Source organism: Schistocerca serialis, chromosome 12, assembly GCF_023864345.2.
Source record: "Schistocerca serialis cubense isolate TAMUIC-IGC-003099 chromosome 12, iqSchSeri2.2, whole genome shotgun sequence".
Classification (NCBI taxonomy): domain Eukaryota; kingdom Metazoa; phylum Arthropoda; class Insecta; order Orthoptera; family Acrididae; genus Schistocerca; species Schistocerca serialis.
In genome coordinates, this window is record NC_064649.1 from 83,913,752 (window position 1) to 83,936,815 (window position 23,064).

Below are 23,064 nucleotides of genomic sequence, written 5' to 3' on the forward strand. Positions count from 1 at the left end.
AAGAGCCAGTTTTCAGTTGGTGAGAGATCTGGAGAATGTACTGGTCAGGGCAGCAGTCGAACATTTTCTGTATCCAGAAAGGCCCGTACGTGACCTGCAACATGCATTATCCTGTTGAAATGTAGGGTTTCGCAGGGATCGAGTGAAGGGTAGAGCCACGGGTCGTAACACATCTGAAATGTAACGTTCACTGTTCGAAGTGCCGTCAGTGCGAACAAGAGGTGACCGAGACGTGTAACCAATGGCACACCATAGCATCAAGCCGGGTGATACGCCAGTATGGCGATGATGAATACACGATTCCAATGTGCGTTCACCACGAAGTCGCCAAATACGGATGCGACCATCATGATGCTGTAAACTTAACCTGGATTCATCCCAAAAAATGACGTTTTGCCATTCGTGCACCCCGGTTCGTCGTTGAGTACACCATCGCAAGCGCTCCTGTCTATGATGCAGCGTCAAGTGTAACCGCAGCCACGGTCTCCGAGCTCATAGTCCATGCTGCCGCAAACGCCGTCGAACTGTTCGTGAAGATGGTTGTTGTCTCGCAAACGTCTCCATCTGTTGACTCAGGGATCGAGACGTGGCTGCACGATACGTTACAGCCATGCGGATAAGATGCCTGTCATCTCGACTGCTAGTGATACGAGGCCGTTGGGCTCCAGCACGGCGTGGGATCTCGACCAACGCGAGCAGCAATGTCGCGATACGATAAACCGCAATCGCGATAGGCTACAATCCGACCTTTATCAAAGTCGGAAACGTGATGGTACGCATTTCTCCTCCTTACACAAGGCATCACAACAACGTTCAACCAGGCAACGCCTGTCAACTGCTGTTTGTGTTTGAGAAATCGATTGGAAACTTTCCTCGTGTCAACACGTTGTATGTGTCGCCTCCGGCACCAGCCTTGTGTGAATGCTCTGAAAAGCTAATGATTTGCATATCACAGCATCTTCTTGCTGTCGGTTAAATTCCGCGTCTGTAGCACGTCATCTTCTTGGTGTAGCAATTTTAATGGCCAGTAGTGTAGTATAGTAGCGTTGTGACTGACAAAGGCGACAATTCCCTTTACTGATCTTTGTTCACAGTGTAACACCATGTCACCTGCAAATGTGGTCTTTCTATTAATTAAAATTCTTAGCTTGCTGTCATTTTCAGTATCGCAATTTGACGAAAGTTAACGTTTGTGTGAGGGAGTGTGTGAGATGTGGACTTTGCTACCGTGTAAGATTGCTTCCACTGTGTGTTTGTGTGTGTGTGTGTGTGTGTTTTGGTCAGAGTTTCGCGGAAGTTCGCCAGCGGGGTCTCGCCTCGGATAGGCAAACAGCCCCTAGAGGGCAGGTCCAGAGTGGAGCAGTGCTGCAATGTTTGTGCGCACAGTCCTGAGCGCCCGGCGCTCAATATTGCACGAGGTGAGTTAAGATCCCGGCGACAGGGCCGCCCCGGGGCCAGTTAGCGCCAACGAGAGGCGAGCTGAACTGGGCGCCGAGTCGTGGCTGGGGCTAGCCTGACTTCAGGGGAGACGGCCACAGGCTAGGAGCAGACACGTTATCGGCCGGCCGGTCCAGTCCCAGTGGTGTTATGGGAGCGGCTGGTGGAGGGGAGACACACGTACCTGAAGTGGGGGGGCCGAGAGGGGATGAGATGCCAGACTACAAACAAAGGGCACATTTCGCAAAAACTATCAGCTGGAATGGGAAAAACCGTCTGGTTTGAACCAATAGTTTACTTGTCAATAACCGGTATTTTTCAGTATTTGTTTGTTCTCAGCTGTAACAGGTGCTTTTTAATTTTACTAAAAATTGAGTAAAAAAAAAAAGAAATATCATTTAGTCATAGCAGCAGAGCTAAAATATTGATGTTTTTAAACAAACCTTTTTCTTTAAAAGAGGTGTAATTTATATTCGTAAAAGTTGCGTTGGTTTCAAATATTGCTTCATTTTAGAAAATGGGAAAACTGATCGGTGCTGTATTAATTACAATGCTGAGAGAAACGAACAACAAGCCGGCCAGAGTGGCTGAGCGGTTCTAGGCGCTTCAGTCTGGAACCGCGCGACCGCTACGATCGCAGGTTCGAATCTTGCCTCGGGCATGGATGTGTGTGATGTCCTTAGGTTAGTTAGGTTTAAGTAGTTCTAAGTTCTACGGGACTGACGACCTCAGGTGTTAAGTCCCATAGTGCTCAGAGCCATTTGAACAAACAACACACACATGGCAGAAGTATCTACAACATTTCGCGGCCCTGTCAGCAACTGCATAAATATTAATTTTAATAATGAACAGCCTCAGTTGCACCGTTTACCTAGAATTTACCTAGGTTTCAGTTGGGATAACCCAACCTTCTTCAGAATAAAAGCAACTACCGTTTGTCTATAGCGGACATCGTCAAGCCAAAACTACAAATCCACAAATTATCGTCAGACTGTAAAAACCTATCTGGCACTGCCTCGGCCCCACTTCGCGACCGCGATGCGGCAGCCACGAGTGCTGTACTGGAACGATGTCCACTATGGACAAACAGTAGATACTGTTATTCTGAAGAAGGTTGGGTTATCCCGACTGAAACCTAGGTAAATTCTAGTTAAACAGTGCAACTGAGGCTGTTCATTATTAAAATTAAAATTAACATGGCATAAGAAATATGAACGGGAAAAACTGACCAGTTAAAACCGATATGGAAATTTTAGTTCTGAATAACCAGTATTTTTCGGATTTTGTTTGGCCTCGGTTTATAACGTATATCTTTTTAGTAATAACCTAACAAGAAAACCGAAATATCATTTATCTGTAGCAGCAGATCAAAATTTTTTTCGGTTTTAAATTAACAATTTTTTTAGTAAAAAAGAGGAGTAATTTTTATTTGTACAATTTCCATTCAATTGAAATAGTGCATAAAATGAGAAGAGCGATCAGTGCAATATTAACAACAATGGCGACATAAATGAGCGACAATCACATGGCACAACAGTTAGAGATGTGATGATGTTTGGTTTGTGGGGGCGCTCAACTGCGCTGTCGTCAGTGCCTATGCAAAGTACCAATTGTTACACAGTCCAAGTTTTACACAATCCAATCCAGCCTCTGTTACAAATGATGATGATGATGATGATGATGAAATTATGAGCACAACACAAACACTGTCCCGGGACAGAGAATATCCCCAACCTGGCCAGGAATGGAACCCTGGACCCCGTGATCCAGAGGCAGCAACGATAGCCACAATTTTTTTTTTTTGGTCATCAGTCTACTGACTGGTTTAATGCGGCCCGCCACGAATTCCTTTCCTGTGCTAACCTCTTCATCTCAGAGTAGCACTTGCAACCTATGTCCTCAATTATTTGCTTGACGTATTCCAATCTCTGTCATCCTCTACAGTATTTGCCCTCTACAGCTCCCTCTAGTACCATGGAACTCATTCCCTCATGTCTCAGCAGATGTCCTATCATCCTGTCCCTTCTACTTATCAGTGTTTTCTACATATTCTTTTCCTCTCCGATTCTGCGTAGAACCTCCTCATTCCTTACCTTATCAGTCCACCTAATTTTCAACATTCGTCTATAGCACCACATCTCAAATGCTTCGATTCTCTTCTGTTCCGCTTTTCCCACAGTCCATGTTTCACTACCATACAATGCTGTACTCCAGACGTACATCCTCAGAAATTTCTTCCTCAAATTAAGGCCGGTATTTGATATTAGTAGACTTCTCTTGGCCAGAAATACCTTCTTTGCCATAGCGAGTCTGCTTTTGATGTCATCCTTGCTCCGTCCGTCATTGGTTATTTTACTGCCTAGGTAGCAGAATTCCTTAACTTCATTGACTTCGTGACCATCAATCCTGATGTTAAGCTTCTCGCTGTTCTCATTTCTACTACATCTCATTACCTTCGTCTTTCTCCGATTTACTCTCAAACCATACTGTGTACTCATTAGACTGTTCATTCCGTTCAGCAGATCATTTAATTGTTCTTCACTTTCACTCAGGATAGCAATGTCATCAGCAAATCGTATCATTGATATCCTTTCACCTTGTATTTTAATTCCACTCCTGAACCTTTCTTTTATTTCCATCATTGCTTCCTCGATGTACAGATTGAAGAGTAGGGGCGAAAGGCTACAGCCTTGTCTTACACCCTTCTTAATACGAGCACTTCGTTCTTGATCGTCCACTCTTGTTATTCCCTCTTGGTTGTTGTACATATTGTATATGACCCGTCTCTCCCTATAGCTTACCCCCACTTTTTTCAGAATCTCGAACAGCTTGCACCATTTTATATTGACGAACGCTTTTTCCAGGTCTACAAATCCTATGAAAGTGTCTTGATTTTTCTTTAGCCTTGCTTCCATTATTAGCCGTAACGTCAGAATTGCCTCTCTCGTCCCTTTACTTTTCCTAAAGCCAAACTGATCGTCACCTAGCGCATTCTCAATTTTCTTTTCCATTCATCTGTATATTATTCTTGTAAGCAGCTTCGATGCATGAGCTGTTAAGTTGATTGTGCGATAATTCTCGCACTTGTCAGCTCTTGCCGTCTTCGGAATTGTGTGGATGATGCTTTTCCGAAAGTCAGATGGTATGTCGCCAGACTCATATATTCTACACACCAACGTGAATAGTCGTTTTGTTGCCACTTCCCCCAAAGATTTTAGAAATTCTGATGGAATGTTATCTATCCCTTCTGCCTTATTTGACCGTAAGTCCTCCAAAGCTCTTTTAAATTCCGATTCTAATACTGGATCCCCTATCTCTGATAAATCGACTCCTGTTTCTTCTTCTATCACATCAGACAAATCTTCAGCCTCATAGAGGCTTTCAATGTATTCTTTCCACCTATCTGCTCTCTCCTCTGCGTTTAACAGTGGAATTCCCGTTGGACTCTTAATGTTACCACCGTTGCTTTTAATGTCACCAAAGGTTGTTTTGACTTTCCTGTATGCTGAGTCTGTCTTTCCGACAATCATATCTTTTTCGATGTCTTCACATTTTTCCTGCAGCCATTTCGTCTTAGCTTCCCTGCACTTCCTATTTATTTCATTCCTCAGCGACTTGTATTTCTGTATTCCAGAGTTTCCCGGAACATGTTTGTACTTCCTCCTTTCATCAATCAACTGAAGTATTTCTTCTGTTACCCATGGTTTCTTCGCAGCTACCTTCTTCGTACCTATGTTTTCCTTCCCAACTTCTGTGATGGCCCTTTTTAGAGATGTCCATTCCTCTTCAACTGTACTGTCTACTGCGCTATTCCTTATTGCTGTATCTATAGCGTTAGAGAACTTCAAACGTATCTCGTCATTCCTTAGTACTTCCGTATCCCACTTCTTTGCGTATTGATTCTTCCTGACTAATGTCTTGAACTTCAGCCTACTCTTCATCACTACTATATTGTGATCTGAGTCTATATCTGCTCCTGGGTACGCCTTTTTACAGTCCAGTATCTGATTTCGGAATCTCTGTCTGACCATCATGTAATCTAACTGAAATCTTCCCATATCTCCCGGCCTTTTCCAAGTATACCTCCTCCTCTTGTGATTCTTGAACAGGGTATTCGCTATTACTAGCTGAAACTTGTTACAGAACTCAATTAGTCTTTCTCCTCTTTCATTCCTTGTCCCAAGCCCATATTCTCCTATAACCTTTTCTTCTACTCCTTTCCCTACAACTGCATTCCAGTCGCCCATGACTATTAGATTTTCGTCCCCCTTTACATACTGCATTACCCTTTCAATATCCTCATACACTGTTCATCTTCAGCTTGCGACGTCGGCATGTATACCTGAACTATCGTTGTCGGTGTTGGTCTGCTGTCGATTCTAATTAGAACAACCCGGTCACTGAACTGTTCACAGTAACACACCCTCTGCCCTACCTTCCTATTCATAACGAATCCTACACCCGTTATACCATTTTCTGCTGCTGTTGATATTACCCGATACCCATCTGACCAGAAATCCTTGTCTTCCTTCCACTTCACTTCACTGACCCCTACTATATCTAGATTGAGCCTTTGCATTTCCCTTTTCAGATTTTCTAGTTTCCCTACCAGGTTCAAGCTTCTGACATTCCACGCCCCGACTCGTAGAACGTTATCCTTTCGTTGATTATTCAATCTTTTTCTCATGGTAACCTCCCCCTTGGCAGTCACCTTCCGGAGATCCGAATGGGGTACTATTCCGGAATCTTTTGCCAGTGGAGAGATCATCATGACACTTCTTCAATTACTGGCCGCATGTCCTGTGGATACACGTTACGTGTCTTTAATGCAGTGGTTTCCATTGCCTTCTGCATCCTCATGTCGTTGATCATTGCTGATTCTTCCGCCTTTAGGGGCAATTTCCCACCCCTAGGACAAGAGAGTGCCCTGAACCTCTATCCGCTCCTCCGCCCTCTTTGACAAGGCCGTTGGCAGAATGAGGCTGACTTCTTATGCCGGAAGTCTTCGGCCGCCAATGCTGATTATTTATCAAAATTTAGACAGTGGCGGGGATCCAACCCGGGACCGAAGACGTTTTGATTATGAATCAAAGACGCTACCCCAAGACCACGGGATGCATAAAACACACTAATTAAAACCACTGCCGGTATTTTAATTTTGATAACAGGTATTTTTCGTTTTTTGGTCTTGGTTTGTAACAGGTGTTTTTTATTATTACTAATGGCTGACTAAAAAAAACCGAAATATCATGTAGACACAGCAGCGGAGCTAATTTTTTTCCGTTTTTAAATTAAAATTTTTCTTGAAAAGAGTAGTAATTTATTTTCATAAAATTTGCTTTGGTTTGAAATATTGCATTATTTTAGAAAATGACAAAACCGTTCTGTGCTGAATTAATTACAATGGCGACAGAAACAAACAACAAACACATTGCATAATAATTTGGGATGGGACAAAACTGACCAGTTAAAACCGATATGGAAATTTTAGTCCTGCATAACTGGTATTTTTCGGTTTTTGTTTGGTCTCAGTTCATAATAGGTATCTTATTTGTTACTACCAACCGAATAAAAAAACCGAAACATCATTTGTCTATGGCAATAGTGTTAAAATTTTTTCGTTTTTAAATAAACCTTTTTTTTAAAAAAAAGAAGAGTAATTTTTATTTGTAAAATTTTCATGCTATCGAAATATTGCGTTATTATATAAAATGGAAAAAGCGATCGGTGCTATATTAACAACAGTGGCGACATATATGAGCAACAACAAAATGCCATAAGAATTAGGGGTGCGAAAAAGCGACCAGTTAAAAACGTTACCGGTATTTTAGTTCTGTTTAACCGGTATTTTTCGGTTTTTGTTGGGTCTCGGTTTGTAGCATGTGCTTTTTTTATTTTTAGTAACATTCGAGTAAAGGACCGCAATATCATTTAACATCATTTAGCCATAGCAGCAGCGTTAAAATTTTCCTTTTTAAATAAACCTTTTGTGAAAAGAGGAGTAATTTTTGTCATAGAGTTTGCATTTATTTGATATATTGCGCTATTATAGAAAATGGGAAGAGCCATCGGTGCTATTTTAATAACAATTCCGACAGAAACGAGCAACAACCTCATGGCATAAGAATTGGTGCAGCATTACTGAGACAGTACTGCCCCTGTTTCCGTGTCCCATGGAGTAAGATACGAATGTACATTCAGTGTCGAAGACTTGCCACTACCCCGTCTGTACGGTAGTTTCTCGCTGTTATCGCCGGACGTCTGTTGTACTGCAGAATGACACCAACGTTAGTCTAGAAATATTTCTACAAAGTGATGCAGCAATGAAGTACAATATTTCATTCGCTTTAAGACATCAAAGATTTCTATGCCATTTAAATAAAATAATAAAAAGGAAAAAAATTCTGATAGCGGTAATAAATTAAAAACATAAGAACAGTTTATTCATCGTATAGAGGGAAGTGACAAAAGTCATGGGATACCACCTAATTTCGTGTCGGACCTCCTTCTGCCCTGGGTAGTGAGCAACTCGACATGACATTGAAAAGTCCTCTACAGAAATACTGGGCCATGCTGCGTCTATAGCTGCCCACAATTGCGAAAGTGTTGCCGATGGAGGATTTTGTGCACGAACAGACCTTCCGCTTACATCCCACAAACATTCTATGGGATCCATGTCGGGCGATCTCGGCGGCGAGGTCATTCGCTCGAACTGTCCAGAATGTTCTTCAAACTACACTACTGGCCATTAAAATTGCTACACCACGAAGATGACGTGCTACAGACGCGAAATTTAACCGACAGGAAGAAGATGCTCTGATATGGAAATTATTAGCTTTTCAGAGCACTCACACAAGGTTGGCGCCGGTGGCGACACCTACAACGTGCAACGTACTGACATGACGAAAGTTTCCAACCGATTTCTCATACACAAACAGCAGTTGACCGGTGTTGCCAGGTGAAACGTTGTTGTGATGCCTCGTGTAAGGAGTAGAAATGCGTACCATCACGTTTCCGACTTTGATAAAGGTCGGATTGTAGCCTATCGCAATTGCGGTTTATCGTATCGCGACATTGCTGCCCGCGATGGTCGAGATCCAATGATTGTTAGCACAATATGAAATCGGTGGATTCAGGAGGGTAACACGGAACGCCTTGCTGGATGCCAACGGCCTCGTATCACTAGCAGTCGAGATGACAGGCATGTTATCGGCATGGCTGTAACGGATCGAGCAGCCACGTCTCGATCCCTGAGTCAACAGATGGAGACGTTTGCAAGACAACACCCACCTGCACGAACAGATCGACGACGTTTGCAGCAGCATGGACTATCAGCTCGGAGACCGTGGCTGCGGTTACCCTTGAGGCTGCATCTCAGACAGGAGCGCCTGCGATGGTGTACTCAACGACAAACGTGGGTGCACGTATGGCCAACCGTCATTTTTTCGGATGAATCCAGGTTCTTTTTACAGCATCCGTGTTTGGCGACATGACAGTGAACGCACATTGGAAGCCTGTATTCGTCATCGCCACACTGGTGTATCTCCCGGCGTGATGGTATGGAGTGCTATTGGTTACACGTCTCGGTAACCTCTTGCTCGCATTGACGGCACTTTGAACAGTGGCCGTTACATTTTAGATGTGTTACGACTCGTGGCTCTACCCTTCATTCGATCCCTGCGACACCCTACATTTCAGCAGGATAATGCACGACCGCATGATGCAGGTCCTGTACGGACTTTCCTGGATACAGAAAATGTTCGACTGCTGTCCTGGCAGGCACATTCTCCAGATCTCTCAGCAATTGAAAACGTCTGGTCAATGGTGGCCGAGCAACTGTCTCGTCACAATACGCCAGTCACTACTCTCGATGAACTGTGATATCGTGTTGAAGCTGCATGGGCACCTGTACCTGTACACGACATCCAAGCACTGACTCAATACCCAGGCGTATCAAGGCCGTTATTACGGCCAGAGGTGGTTGTTCTGGGTACTGATTTCTCAGGTTCTATGCACCAAAATTGGGTGAAAAAGTAATCACATATCAGTTCTAGTACGATATATTTGTCCAATGAATACCTGTTTATCATCTGCATTTCTTCTTTGTGTGGAAATTTTAATGGCCAGTAGTGTAATCGCGAACAATTGTGGCCCGGTGCCATGGCGCGTTGTTACCCATAAAATTTCCGTTGTTTGGGAACATGGAGTCAATGGATGGCTGCAAATGGTCTCCATCAGCTGTTACTAACTGACATGGGGACTCATGTGACTGGGCGACGGTTTTCTAGTCGACTACGTTCTCATACGGTCACGAGTCCAGGAGATGTGTTGTAGGCGATCTCATGCTGCTAAAAAACGCACTTCCATCGGTCGTCTGCTGACACAGCCCATTAACGCCCAGTGTAGCAGCACTGTGCTAAAGCATACGTTCGTCGTGCGGCCCTTATTGATTTCTGCGGGTATTTCACGCGGTGTTGCTTGTCTGTTAGCACTGACAACTCTACGCAAACGTCGCTGCTCTCGGTCGTTAAGTGAAGGCCGGAGGCCACTGCCTTGTCCGTTGAGAGAGGTCATGTCTGACATGTGGTTTTCTCGACACACTCTTAACACTGTGGATCTCGGAATACTGACTTCGCTAACGGCTTCCGAAATGAAATGCCCCATGCGTCTGGCTCCAACTACTATTCCGCATTCAAAGTCTGTCAATTCCCGTCCTGCGGACATTGTCCCGTCAGACACCGTTTCACTTGAAGCACATGAGTTCAAATGACTCCTAATCCAACGTACTCTCCTATACGCGATACTACCGCCCTTTGCAAATTTTCATATCGCTATCCTGTAATTTTCGTAATCTGTGTGCAATACAATTAGAAAGCAGCATATCTGCTATTACATAACATACCTTTATCTGAAAATTAATCAGAATTGCAGTTCTTGAACTTCAGTTTTCCCCTTTAATACTTAATATTCGCAACGCCCAAATAGTGATACGATCCCCGATTGCAACACTGTTTTAGAGTAGAATTTTAAAAGTTAGAATCAATAGAATACTCGTGATTTTTCGTTATATTTAACCACATATCACTTTTCGAGAAAAGCAGCGAACGGTGGACACACAAAGCTTTCTTTAATTTGCCTATTTAACAATTTTATTCTATGTATCTTGGATCTGAGGGAGTCCAAATTTTCGGGCTTCACACTATTTCTCTATTCAGAATGAGATTTTCACTCTGCAGCGGAGTGTGCGCTGATAGTTCTGCAGGTTCGCAGGAGAGCTTCTGTAAAGTTTGGAAGGTAGGAGACGAGGTACTGGCAGAAGTAAAGCTTTGAGTACCGCGCGTGAGTAGTGCTTCGGTAGCTCAGATGGTAGAGCACTTGCCCGCGAAAGGCAAAGGTCCCGAGTTCGAGTCTCGGTCGGGCACACAGTTTTAATCTGCCAGGAAGTTTTATTTCTATATTTATTATAGGAAACAGTAGGAATAAAAATCGAAAAATCGGTTATTTTAGAACCGGTTATTTTGAACGGCTTTAACAGTTCAGTTAAACTAGTAGGGAAAGAAACCAATATAACTGAAACCGATTGTTTCACCAATAACCGCCATCCCTACAGTATGGTGGAAAATCTCACTGATCTAAGTGACAAAAACATTTCACTTCAGGATTGTTAAAGACTATGTAGCAGAAAAAATACAAACAAATTCTTTATTTTCTTTTTAAATGTCAAGGTCAATGAGAACAACAATCTACACCTGCGTAACTGCTCTGCAATTCACACTTACACCTTTGGCTCGGGGTTCGTAGCGTCATCGTTCAGACTATTTCGCGACCATTCCAGTCTCGAGTGCCACGTGGAGAAAAATGACACGTACTTCTTTCCGCGCGAGCTCTGATCTCTATTATTGTATAAATATGTTCGTTTCTCCCTCTGTAGCTGGGGGTAAACAAAATACACTGACTGAGATAAAAATTGAAACAACCACAAGACATAGTCGGTTGTCGATGTAACGTCGTATACATCATTGGTTAGAAGGTTAATGGCTATACTTGCAATTCTCTGCCGGCCCGAGTGGCCGAGAGGTTCTAGGCGCTACAGTCTGGAACCGCACGACCGCTACGGTCGCTGGTTCGAATCCTGCTTCGGGCATGGATGTGTGTGATGTCCTTCGGTTGGTTAGGTTTAAGTAGTTCTAAGTTCTAGGGGACTGATGACCTCAGAAGTTAAGTCCCACAGTGCTCAGAGCCACTTTTTTTTTTTCCAATTCCCTGTGACAGGTAGAGCGGCCGCCAGAGAACATTAATATTGTTTTTGTTTAGTGTTATTACCAGGCCACGTAAGGTACATAAGGATCACGAACAGCGTCAGACGACGAGTGATCACGCTGACAGAGTTATCGGCACGTGTCAGAGTCATGTTGCTTGTGATCACGTACTCCGATTTTGATCAAGTTTGTTTGAAAGGATGTGCGAAGAAGGTTGACGGGTGTATCAGAATGCTTGGTAACCACATGCAAAACGGCCTATAGTAACTACTTCCGTGTTCAAATGGTTCAAATGGCTCTGAGCACTATGGGACTCAACTGCGGTGGTCATTAGTCCCCTAGAACTTAGAACTACTTAAACCTAACTAACCTAAGGACATCACACACACCCATGCCCGAGGCAGGATTCGAACCTGCGACCGTAGCAGCAGCGCGGCTCCGGACTGGAGCGCCTAGAACCGCACGGCCACCGCGGCCGGCTACTTCCGTGTAACAGACAGATAGAAATCAGAGGGCAAACTGACTCGTATCTCAATAGATATTTGTTTCCGGATAACCATTATAGGTGCTATTCTTCTAGTTGTGACCAGTAACGCTTGAAAATATGTGCCACTTTAAATAAAACACCGTAGCAGCTACAGCATACTGCAGCACACCAGAGAGACACGTCTATGCCTATATGTGCAGCAATAATTGTTTGCTGTATGGCAGTCATATGTATAACACGTTATACGTCCTGGCACGTGATGCCGTAAGAAAAGTATACACAGAAGTCGTGGAATGCCTCCTGATATTATATACAGGACATAAAATCCCGTCTGAGGCCTGCGAACATGTTTATGTTAATAATTGGCGACCAACACTGTACAATTGTTATAAAGTCATGAGATATTCAATTGACTCTTTTATTAGAATGTTATGCGTTTCGGAATGACACCTTTCTTCAGACATCACAAACTTCAGGTCCTTCCGAACCAACCAGGCGTACAGCCTTGTCAACTCAAAGAAAGTGTTCAGTAGCATATGACTATAACTGCGTCACAAGCGGTCTTGAAGCAGAGCGTAACATGTTCTCATAGAACAGCCAACTGAACATTTCATGACGTTATTGCGATTGTTCAGCATTGGTTGCCAATTATTATCCTGATATCGTGTCGAACAGCTTTCCGTCCGGCGTAGTGCAGCAACTTGACATGGCATGGACTCAACGAGTCGGAACTTCTCTGCACAAATACTGGGCCACACTGCCTCTAAAGCCGTCCATAATTGCGAAAGTTTGCCAGTGTTGGATTTTGTGCAAGAACTGACATCCCGATTATGTCATCTACATCTACATCTACGTGATTAATCTGCTATTCACAATAAGGTGTCTGGCAGAGGGTTCAATGAACCACCTTCAAGTTGTCTCTCTACCATTCCACTCGCGAACGGCACGCGGGGAAAACGAGCACTTAAATTTTTCTGTGCCAGCCCTGATTTCTTTTATTTTATCGTGATGATCATTTCCCCCTATGTAGGTGAGTGCGAACAGAATGTTTTCGCAATCGCCCGCCGGAGTGGCCGAGCGGTTCTAGGCGCTACAGTCTGGAACCGAGCGACCGCTACGGTCGCATGTTCGAATCCTGCGTCGGGCATGGGTGTGTGTGATGTCCTTAGGTTTAATTAGTTCTAAGTTCTAGGCGACTGATGACCTCAGAAGTTAAGTCGCATAGTATTCAGAGCCATTTGAACCATTTTTCGCAATCGGAGGAGAAAACTGGTGATTGAAATTTCATGAGAAGATCCCGTCGCAACGAAAAACGCCTTTGTTTTAATGATTGCCACTCCAATTCACGTATCATTTCTGTTACAGTATCTTCCCTATTTCGCGTTCATACAAAATCAGCTGCCCTTCTTTGTACCTTTTCGATGTCACCCGTCAGTCCCACCTGATGTGGATCCCACACCGCACATCAATACTTCAGAATACGGCGGACAAGCGTGGTGTAAGCAGTCTCTTTAGTAGACCTGTTGCACCTTCTAAGTGTTCTGCCAATGAATCGCAGTCTTTGGACTGCGCTGCCCACAATATTATCTATGTGATCGTTTCAATTTAGGTTATTTGTAATTGTAATCCCTAAGTATTTAGTTGAATTTGCAGCCTGCAGATTTGTGTGCCTTATAGTGTAATCGAAATTTAGCTGATTTCTTTTAGTACTCATGTGAATAACTTTACAATTTTCCTTATTCAGGGTCAATTGCCACTTATCGCACCGTACATACAGGGTGTTACAAAAAGGTACGGCCAAACTTTCAGGAAGCATTCCTCACACACAAAGAAAGAAAATATGTCATGTGCACATGTGTCCCGAAACGCTTACTTTCCACGTTAGAGCTCATTTTATTACTTCTCTTCGAATCACATTAATCATGGAATGGAAACACACAGCAGCAGAACGTACCAGCGTGACTTCAAACGCTTTGTTACGGAAATGTTCAAAATGTCCTCCGTTAGCGAGGATACATGCATCCACCCTCCGTCGCATGGAATCCCTGATGAGCTGATGCAGCCCTGGAGAATGGCGTATTGTATCACAGCCGTCCACAATACGAGCACGAAGAGTCTCTACATTTGGTACCGGGGTTGCGTAGACAAGAGCTTTCAAATGCCCCCATAAATGAAAGTCAAGACGGTTCAGGTCAGGAGAACGTGGAGGCCATGGAATTGGTCAGCCTCTACCAATCCATCGGTAACCGAATCTGTCGTTGAGAAGCGTACGAACACTTCGACTGAAATGTGCAGGAGCTCCATCGTGCATGTACCACATGTTGTATCGTACTTGTAAAGGCACATGTTCTAGCAGCACAGGTAGAGTATCCCGTATGAAATCATGATAACGTGCTCCATTGAGCGTAGGTGGAAGAACATGGGGCCCAATGAAGACATCACCAACAATGCCTGCACAAACGTTCACAGAAAATCTGTGTTCATGACGTTATTGCACATTTGCGTGCGGATTCTCGTCAGCCCACACATGTTGATTGTGAAAATTTACAATTTGATCACGTTGGAATGAAGCCTCATCCGTGAAGAGAACATTTGCACTGAAATGAGGATTGACACATTGTTGGATGAACCATTCGCAGAAGTGTACCCGTGGAGGCCAATCAGCTGCTGATAGTGCCTGTACACACTGTACATGGTACGGAAACAACTGGTTCTCCCGTAGCACTCTCCATACAGTGACGTGGTCAACGTTACCTTGTACAGCAGCAACTTCTGTGACGCTGACATTAAGGTTATCGTCAACTGCACGAAGAATTGCCTCGTCCATTGCAGGTATCCTCGTCGTTCTAGGTCTTCCCTAGTCGCGAGGCATAGGCTGGAATGCTCCGTGCTCCCTGAGACGCCGATCAATTGCTTCGAACGTCTTCCTGTCGGGACACCTTCGTTTTGGAAATCTGTCTCGATGCAAACGTACCGCTCCACGGCTATTGCCCCGTGCTAATCCATACATCAAATGGGCATCTGCCAACTCGCATTTGTAAACATTACACTGACTGCAAAACCATGGTCGTTATGAACACTAACGTGTTGATGCTACGTACTGATGTGCTTGATGTTAGTACTGTAGAGTAATGAGTCGCATGTCAAGCACCGAAGTCAACATTACCTTCCTTCAATTGGGCCAACTGTTGGTGAATCGAGGAAGTACAGTACATACTGACGAAACTAAAATGAGCTCTAACATGGAATTTAAGCGTTTCCGGACACATGTCCACATAACATCTTTTCTTTATTTGTGTGTGAGGAAAGTTTCCTGAAAGTTTGGCCGTACCTTTTTGTAACACCCCGTATATCTTATCAAAATCATTTTGCAAGTCGTTTTGATCATCTGATGACTTTACAAGATGGTAAATGACAGCATCATCTGCAAACAATCTACGACGGCTACTCAGATTGTCTCCTATGTCGTTAATATAGACCAGGAACAATAGAGGGCCTGTAACACTTCCTTGGGGAACGCCGGATATTATTTCTGTTTTCCTCGATGACTTTCCGTCTGTTACTACGAAACGTGACCTTTCTGACAGGAAATCACGAATCCAGTCGCACAACTGAGGCCATACTCCGTAGGCACGCAGTTTGGTTAGAAGACGCTTCTGAGGAACGGTGTCGAAAGTCTTCTGGAAATCTAAAATATATTGAATCAATCTCACATCCGCTGTCGATAGCACATATTACTTCATGAGTATAAAGAACTAGTTGTGTTTCGCAAGAACGATATTTTCTGAAGCCGTGCTTTTCTTCCAGTTACTTCATAATGTTCGAATACATTATATGTTCCTAAACCCTACTGCAAATCGACGTTAGTGATACAGGCCTGTAATTCAGCGGATTACTCCTACTTCCCTTTTTGGATATTAGTGTGCCTTGAGCAATTTTTCAGTCTTTAGGTACGGATCTTTCTGTGAGCGAATGGTTGTATGTAATTGCTAAATATGGAGCTATTTTATCAGGATACTCTGAGAGGAACCTGACTGGTATGCAGTCTGGACCGGAGGCCTTGCTGTTTCGTTACTCCGAGGATATCTACTTCTATGTTTCTCATCTTGGCAGTTGTTGTTGACTGGAATTCAGGAATATTTACTTCGTCTTATTTGGTGAAGGAGTTTCAGAAAACCGTGTTTAATAACACTGTCCTGTAAATGTTCGATATGATTCATACCGGGCGATCTCTGAGGCCAAACTATTCGCTCGAGTTGTCCAGAGTGATCTTCAAACCAGTCACGAACAATTGTGGCCCCATGACGTGTCGCATTGTCATCCATAAAAATTCCATCGTTATTTGGGAGCAACACATCCATGAATGGCTGCAAATGTTCTCCAAGTATCGAACATCCAGTGGACCAGCCCATTCCATGTAAACACAGCCAGCCGGCCGGTGTGGCCGAGCGGTTCTAGGTGCTAAAGTCCAGAACCGTGCTGCTGCTACGGTCGCAGGTTCGAATCCTGCCTCGGGCATGGATGCGTGTGATGTCCTTAGGTTAGTTAGGTTTAAGTAGTTCTAAGTCTAGGGGACTGATGACCTCAGATGTTAAGTCCCATAGTGATCAGAGCCCTTTGAACCATTTTTTAAATACAGCCCACACCCTTATAGTCACCACGAGCTCGAACACTGCCTTGTCGACAAGTTCAGTCTGTGGCTCTGTGCCATAACCAAACTCTATCATCAGCTCTCACCAACTGAAATCGGGACTCATCTGACCAGGCCACAGTTATTCATTCGGCTAGGGTCCAATCAATGTCCTGACGAGCCCAGGAGAGGTACTGTAGGTAATGCCGTGCTGTTAGCAAACGCTCTCGCCTTGGTGGTCTGCTGCCGTAGTCCATTAATGCCAAGTTTCGCTGCACTGTCCCAACGGATACATTCGTCGTACGTCCCACACTGATTTCTGTGGTTATTTCACGCATCGTTGCTTGTTTGTTAGCAGTGACAACTCTACGTAAACGCCGCCGCTGCTCTCAGTCGGCTCAAAAATCAAATGGCTCTGAGCACTATGGAACTTAACATCTGAGGTCATCAGTCCCCTAGAACTTAGAACTACTTACACCTAAATAACCTAAGTACATCACACACATCCATGCCCGAGGCAGGATTCAAACCTGAGAGTGTAGCAGTCATGCGGTTCCAGAGCTCTTAGTTGTTAAGTGAGGGCTGTCGGCCATTACAGTGTCCATGATGAGAGGTACGGCCTGAAACTCGGTATTCTCAGCACACTCTTCACTCAGTGAATCTGGAAATATTGGATTTCCTATGGAATGTTCCATGCGTCTAGTCCAACTACCATTCCACATTCAAAGTCTATTAATTACTATTGTGCGGCCATAATCATGTTGGAAAGCTTTCCACACGAAACACTTGAGTACTAACGACAGCGCCACTTTTTTTTTCTTTATTGTGATTTCATTCCCCTTCCCCATATGGGCAGGGGAGGGCTGTCAGCGGCACAATCCGCCGCTCTTCAGCCGAGTGACATGACAACTAAAACAAGAACAAAATGTTACGTATAAGGCGAAAAAAAAGGGGGACATAAAACAGAGTAAGGGGAGATAATGGAGGAAAAAATGCACTGCCATGGAGATGTTCATGGGGGGACAATTAAAAAAAGTCGACATTAAGTTAAAAAACACAGTTGACGAATCTTAAAACACAAAGAAGACATTGAAGGCACATGCACAGGTTAAATGTTGGTCACAGTATTAAAAACACTCACTTGGAGCACATACAATGAAGAATAAAACTGTCAGGTGGGACCTGCCTAGGGAGAGGCCAGAGAGGATGGAAAAGGAGGGGAGAGCAAGGGGCAGCAGGGGAGGCCTTCGGATGAAGAGAGGAGGGGCTTCAGTGGATACACCAAGAGGCAGGAGACACGTGGGGCAGGAGATGAGGAGGGAAGGCAAGGCAGGACAGACACTGAAAGGAGGAACAAGAGAGGGAGGGGGAGTAGGAGGGGGAGTAGGAGGGGGAAGCCGCTCAGGAGAAGGGAGGGGGAGGGGAGGGAGCCCTGAGGAGAAGGCAGGAGGAAGATGGGGTAAACAGCGCCAACAATGCACTGTCCTTTTATACCTCATGTACACGACACTACCACCATCTGTATATGCGCATATCGCTTTCCTGTGACATTTGTCACCTCAGTGTTTAAGCGGAGGAGAGATGAGTGACGAATCATTCCAGTGACGTTACGGGCCGCGGACAAATGGCACCCTGTTATGGTCCTGTCCCTGGCAACAATCAGATCGGAAACGGCGGAGATGGTCGGCTATTCGCATACTGTCGTTCGACAATGTGCAGAAAGTGGCTGAAGGACTGCGAGAAGCGGTATTGATGTGTTCAATTTATCCTTTTTGTATGCAAAATTTAGGCAAACCGTAGTAGGTGTTACATAAATAATGATTGTATTTGTTACACTCTGCCATCCAGAAAACAGCTTTTCCTTTTTAGTCTAATGTCATAATTATAGTATACACTAAATATGATTACAAATAATTATTTACGAGGGTGAGTCAAATGAAAACTTTAAATATCCTTTAAAATATTTATTGTGCATAAGTGGTACAAAGCTAAATCACTTTTCAACAGTATCACCCCCACGCTCAATGCAAGTCCTCTAGCGCTTACAAAGTGCATAAATTACTTTAGAAAACAATTCTTTTGGTAGTCTGCGCAACCACTCATGCACCGCGTGGCTTACCTCTTCATCTGAGCGGAACTTCTTTCTTCCCATTGCGTCTTTGTGTGGTCCAAACGTATGGAAATCACTTGGGGCAAGATCTAGTGAGTATGGTGGATGAGGAAGACACTCAAAATGCAGATCTGTGATTGTTGCAGCTGTTTGTACGGGCACTGTGGGGCCTTGTATTGTCATGTTGCAAAAGGGCACCTGCTGACAGCAATCCACGTCGCTCTGATTAGATTGCAGGCCGCATTTGATTTTTTAGGAGATCTTTGTATGATGCACTGGTGACAGAGGCCCCTCTAGGCATGTAATGCTCCAAAATGACGCCTTTTTCGTCCCAAAAGAGAGTCAGCATAACCTTCCCTGCTGATGGTTCTGTTCGAAACTTGTCTGGTTTTGGTGATGATGAATGGAGCCATTCCTTGCGCGCTCTCTTTGTTTCAAGTTGGTGGAACTGGTCCCAGGTTTCGTCCCCAGTAACAATTCTTGCAAGGAAGCCATCACCTTCTCGTTCAAAGCGCCGAATAAGTTCTTCACAAGCATCATCTCTCATTTCAGGAGTCAGCTGTCGTGGCACCCATCTTGCAGACATTTTGTGAAACTGGAGCTCATCACGCACAACGTGGTGTGCTGCCCCATGACTAATCTATAAACATGCTGAAAGATCATTCATTGCCACTCGGCGGTTTTCCTTCACTATGGCTTCAACTTCCTACTCCATTCGTAAACTTGCTGCTGTGATAAACATGCATCACCGTACTGAACCTTCATTCGTCGATGAATTTCAATAGGTTTCACACCTTCACTACGCAAAAACCAAATGACAGAATGCAGTTGTTCCCTGGTGCAAGTCGCAAGTGGAGCGGTCTTCTTTATACTGATACTGCGAAGCTGTGTGTGCATCTGCATTATGCTGCCACCTACAGGGCATTCTCGACACCCCCGGGATAACAAGGCCGTCCAGCAGTGTTAGTGACGTCACACTAAGCGGCCCACAGCCGACGCAGCAGTCCACGGACACCTGCGTACAGACGCGCCTGATGCTAACGACCTTCTGTCCGTCATACAGAAAGGAGCGAACTATAATTCGAACCAAAGACCAAATTATATATATTCTTGTAAACACCATAAAGGTTCATAACGAAATACCGATTACATATACGGGCAGGAATAGGTTCTAGAACTCCTGTGAAAAGTGTTTGTCTTCAGTACCAGAATGAACATCAAATTGTCAGGTTTTCTAAATAGAAAAGCACTTTGTTAGTAACAGACAGCAATAATGAGACTTGCAGTTGGTGATTTCTACGTGGAAAAGGAAATAAGCTATAGAGAGATTGAAAATGGTAAGTAAAGAGAGCCTCAGCCTTTTGCTCACATTCTTACACGTGATGCAGTTGGTTGTTTTTCATTTCCTTACCTTTCGTAACATTTTTAATATTGTTTCAAGAAGTGTATCTTCAATAGCAGAGTGAACTTCAAATTGTCAGGCTTTTCTTAAAGGAAAGAGCAGTCCCTTGGCATCACAGTGCAAGACAGAATCTTGTGTTCAGTGATGTCTATGTTAAAAGGAGAATATTTGATATCTATCTTTCGTTTCCATTCTTTATTACTGGGGATACACTTGTAAAAATTCTTGAAAAGAGCTATCACCATGAACATATGAGTAAATTCACAATAGTCATGTCTTTTATGAGATAAAGGGAACTCTTGTTACCTTAAAAAACGAAAGTTGTGAGGGTTTTGCTATGTACGACAGCGTTTAAGATAATTTACTTTCAGTGTAATAGCTTGAAAATGTTAAGTCCTGCTGTCAGTTGGCATTTGACACCACCTGTATGCGAATTTTAAAGCTAAATAGTGTTCTGACAATTATAAAATAGTGGCAAAGTTCCTCAATCAATTAAACTTATTCCTGCCCGTATATGTAATCGGTATTTCGTTATGAACCTTTCTGCTGTTTACAAGAATATATATAATTTGGTCTTTATATATATATATATATAATTTGGTCTTTGGTTCGAACCTCTTTTCTGTATGACGGACAGAAGATGGTTAGAGCATCAGGCGCGTCTGTACGGAGGTGTCCGTGGACTGCTGCGTCGGCTGTGGGCCGCTTAGTGTGACGTCACTAACACTGATGGGCGGCCTTGTTATCCCGGGGGTGTCGGCATTCTGCACGCTGTTTGTAGCACGCTTACCAACTTACAGGATAATGGCGCGAAATTTCGATTTGTTATTACAAATTTGAGGTTTTCATTTGATTCATCCTCGTAACTTTACAAAATTAGATTCTATAAACTCAGATTATTGTAACGATTATACGAAAGAAACTAAAATTATTGTTGTTTCTCATGTCATAAAAATCGTATTCCATATGAGCAGACAGAGCCTCTCTCTCTAAGTTTCGATTTGTCATATTCCGCAGTGGCAGCGTTGCACTGTGGTACAATCGTGTCAAATAGCCCGGTTTCCGCAGGCTGACCCCGTATAAGTTCGCGCCTGCAGATCGGGAACCCAATTAACACATTTACAAAGCGTGCTGGGCTACTTTGTGGCCCTGGCGCTCTAGACGCTTGTTGATTGCCATCGTTACATTAATTGGGTTTCCTTTGGCTACGAGGGGTATTCGGAAAGTACCGATGGGTCAGGAAATGGAAACCACTGTGAAAATCCGATAAAGCTTTGAGCAGATGTGTTGGGCAGTGTCGCTAGTATGCCTGTCGATTGCGTCATTTCAGCTCTGAGCGCGCATTGAACACGCAAAAACGCCGAGGAAATTGTGTCTCCCGCCAAATACGAGGGCCTGGTGAGAGATTTCGCGTGACGTCATGCAGCCCACATGGGAGGGGCGTTTGAAAAGTCCGTGCAAAAACAAAAATTACTTACGTGTTTGGGGTAAACCTTTTTTATTATTCGACATAGTCTCCTCTTAGACTTATACACCGTCCAACGCTGATCTAATTTGTTGATCCCTTCCGAATAATAGGAATTGTCCAAGTCTGCAAAATAGCTCCTAGTTGCTGCAATCACCTCCTCGTTTGGATAAAATCTTTGTCCGGCCAGCCATTTCTTCAAATTAGCGAACAAATAGACGAGAAAGCCAAGTCTGGAGAATAGGGGGGATGTGAAACGAGTAGGAATTCTGTTCCTAACTTTGCGACCACAACTACTGAGGTGTGTGCTGCTGCATTGTCGTGATGGAAATGGACTTTTTTGAGGTGCAATCGCCGGCGTTTTTCTTGCAGATCGGTTTTCAAGCGGTGCAATAACGATGAATAATATGCAGCTGTAATAGTTTTACCCTTTTCCAGATAGTCGATGAGGATTATCCCTTGTGAAACCCAAAAGACAGTCGCCGTAACCTTTCTGGCCGAAGGAATGGTCGTCGCCTTCTTGGTGCAGATTCTCCCTCGGTAACCCATTGTCTAGATTGTTGTTTGGTCTCAGGATTATAGTAATGTATCCATGTTTCATCCTCAATGACGAAACGACGCTTAAACTTCTGCAGGTTCTTGCTGAACAGCTGCAAACCATCCTTGCAACACTTCACACGATTCCGTTTTTGGTGAAGCGTGAGCAATCGTGTAACCCATCTTGCGGATAGCTTTCTCATGTGCAAATGTTTATGCAGAATATTATGTACCCGTTCTTTCGAGATGCCCACAGCACTAGCAATCTCACGCACCTTGACTCTTCTGTCATCCATCACCATATCATGGATTTTATCGATGATTTCTGGAGTCGTAACCTCCACAGGGCGTCCAGAACGTTCAGCATCACTTGTGCCCATATGGCCACTCCGAAAATTTTGAAACCACTTATAAACTGTTCTAATCGAAGGTGAAGAGTCACCGTAATGTTTATCAAGCTTTTCTTTAGTTTCCTGAGGCGTTATGCCTTTCATAAAGTAATGTTTAATCGCTGCAGAAAATTCTTCTTCGTCCATTTTTTGCCAATCACTCGACTTCCTTGATTCACACGAATGCCAAACCCAGAGAAATAGACCAATAAGGTTGAAACTTAATGTGTGTTCTTTCCAAAGGGGCTACTAACTAAACATTACCTCGATACGCGCCGATGGTGCCATCTCTCGGACTTTGCACGGACTCTTCAGTCGCCCCTCGTAACATACGGTTCCTTCCTTTTG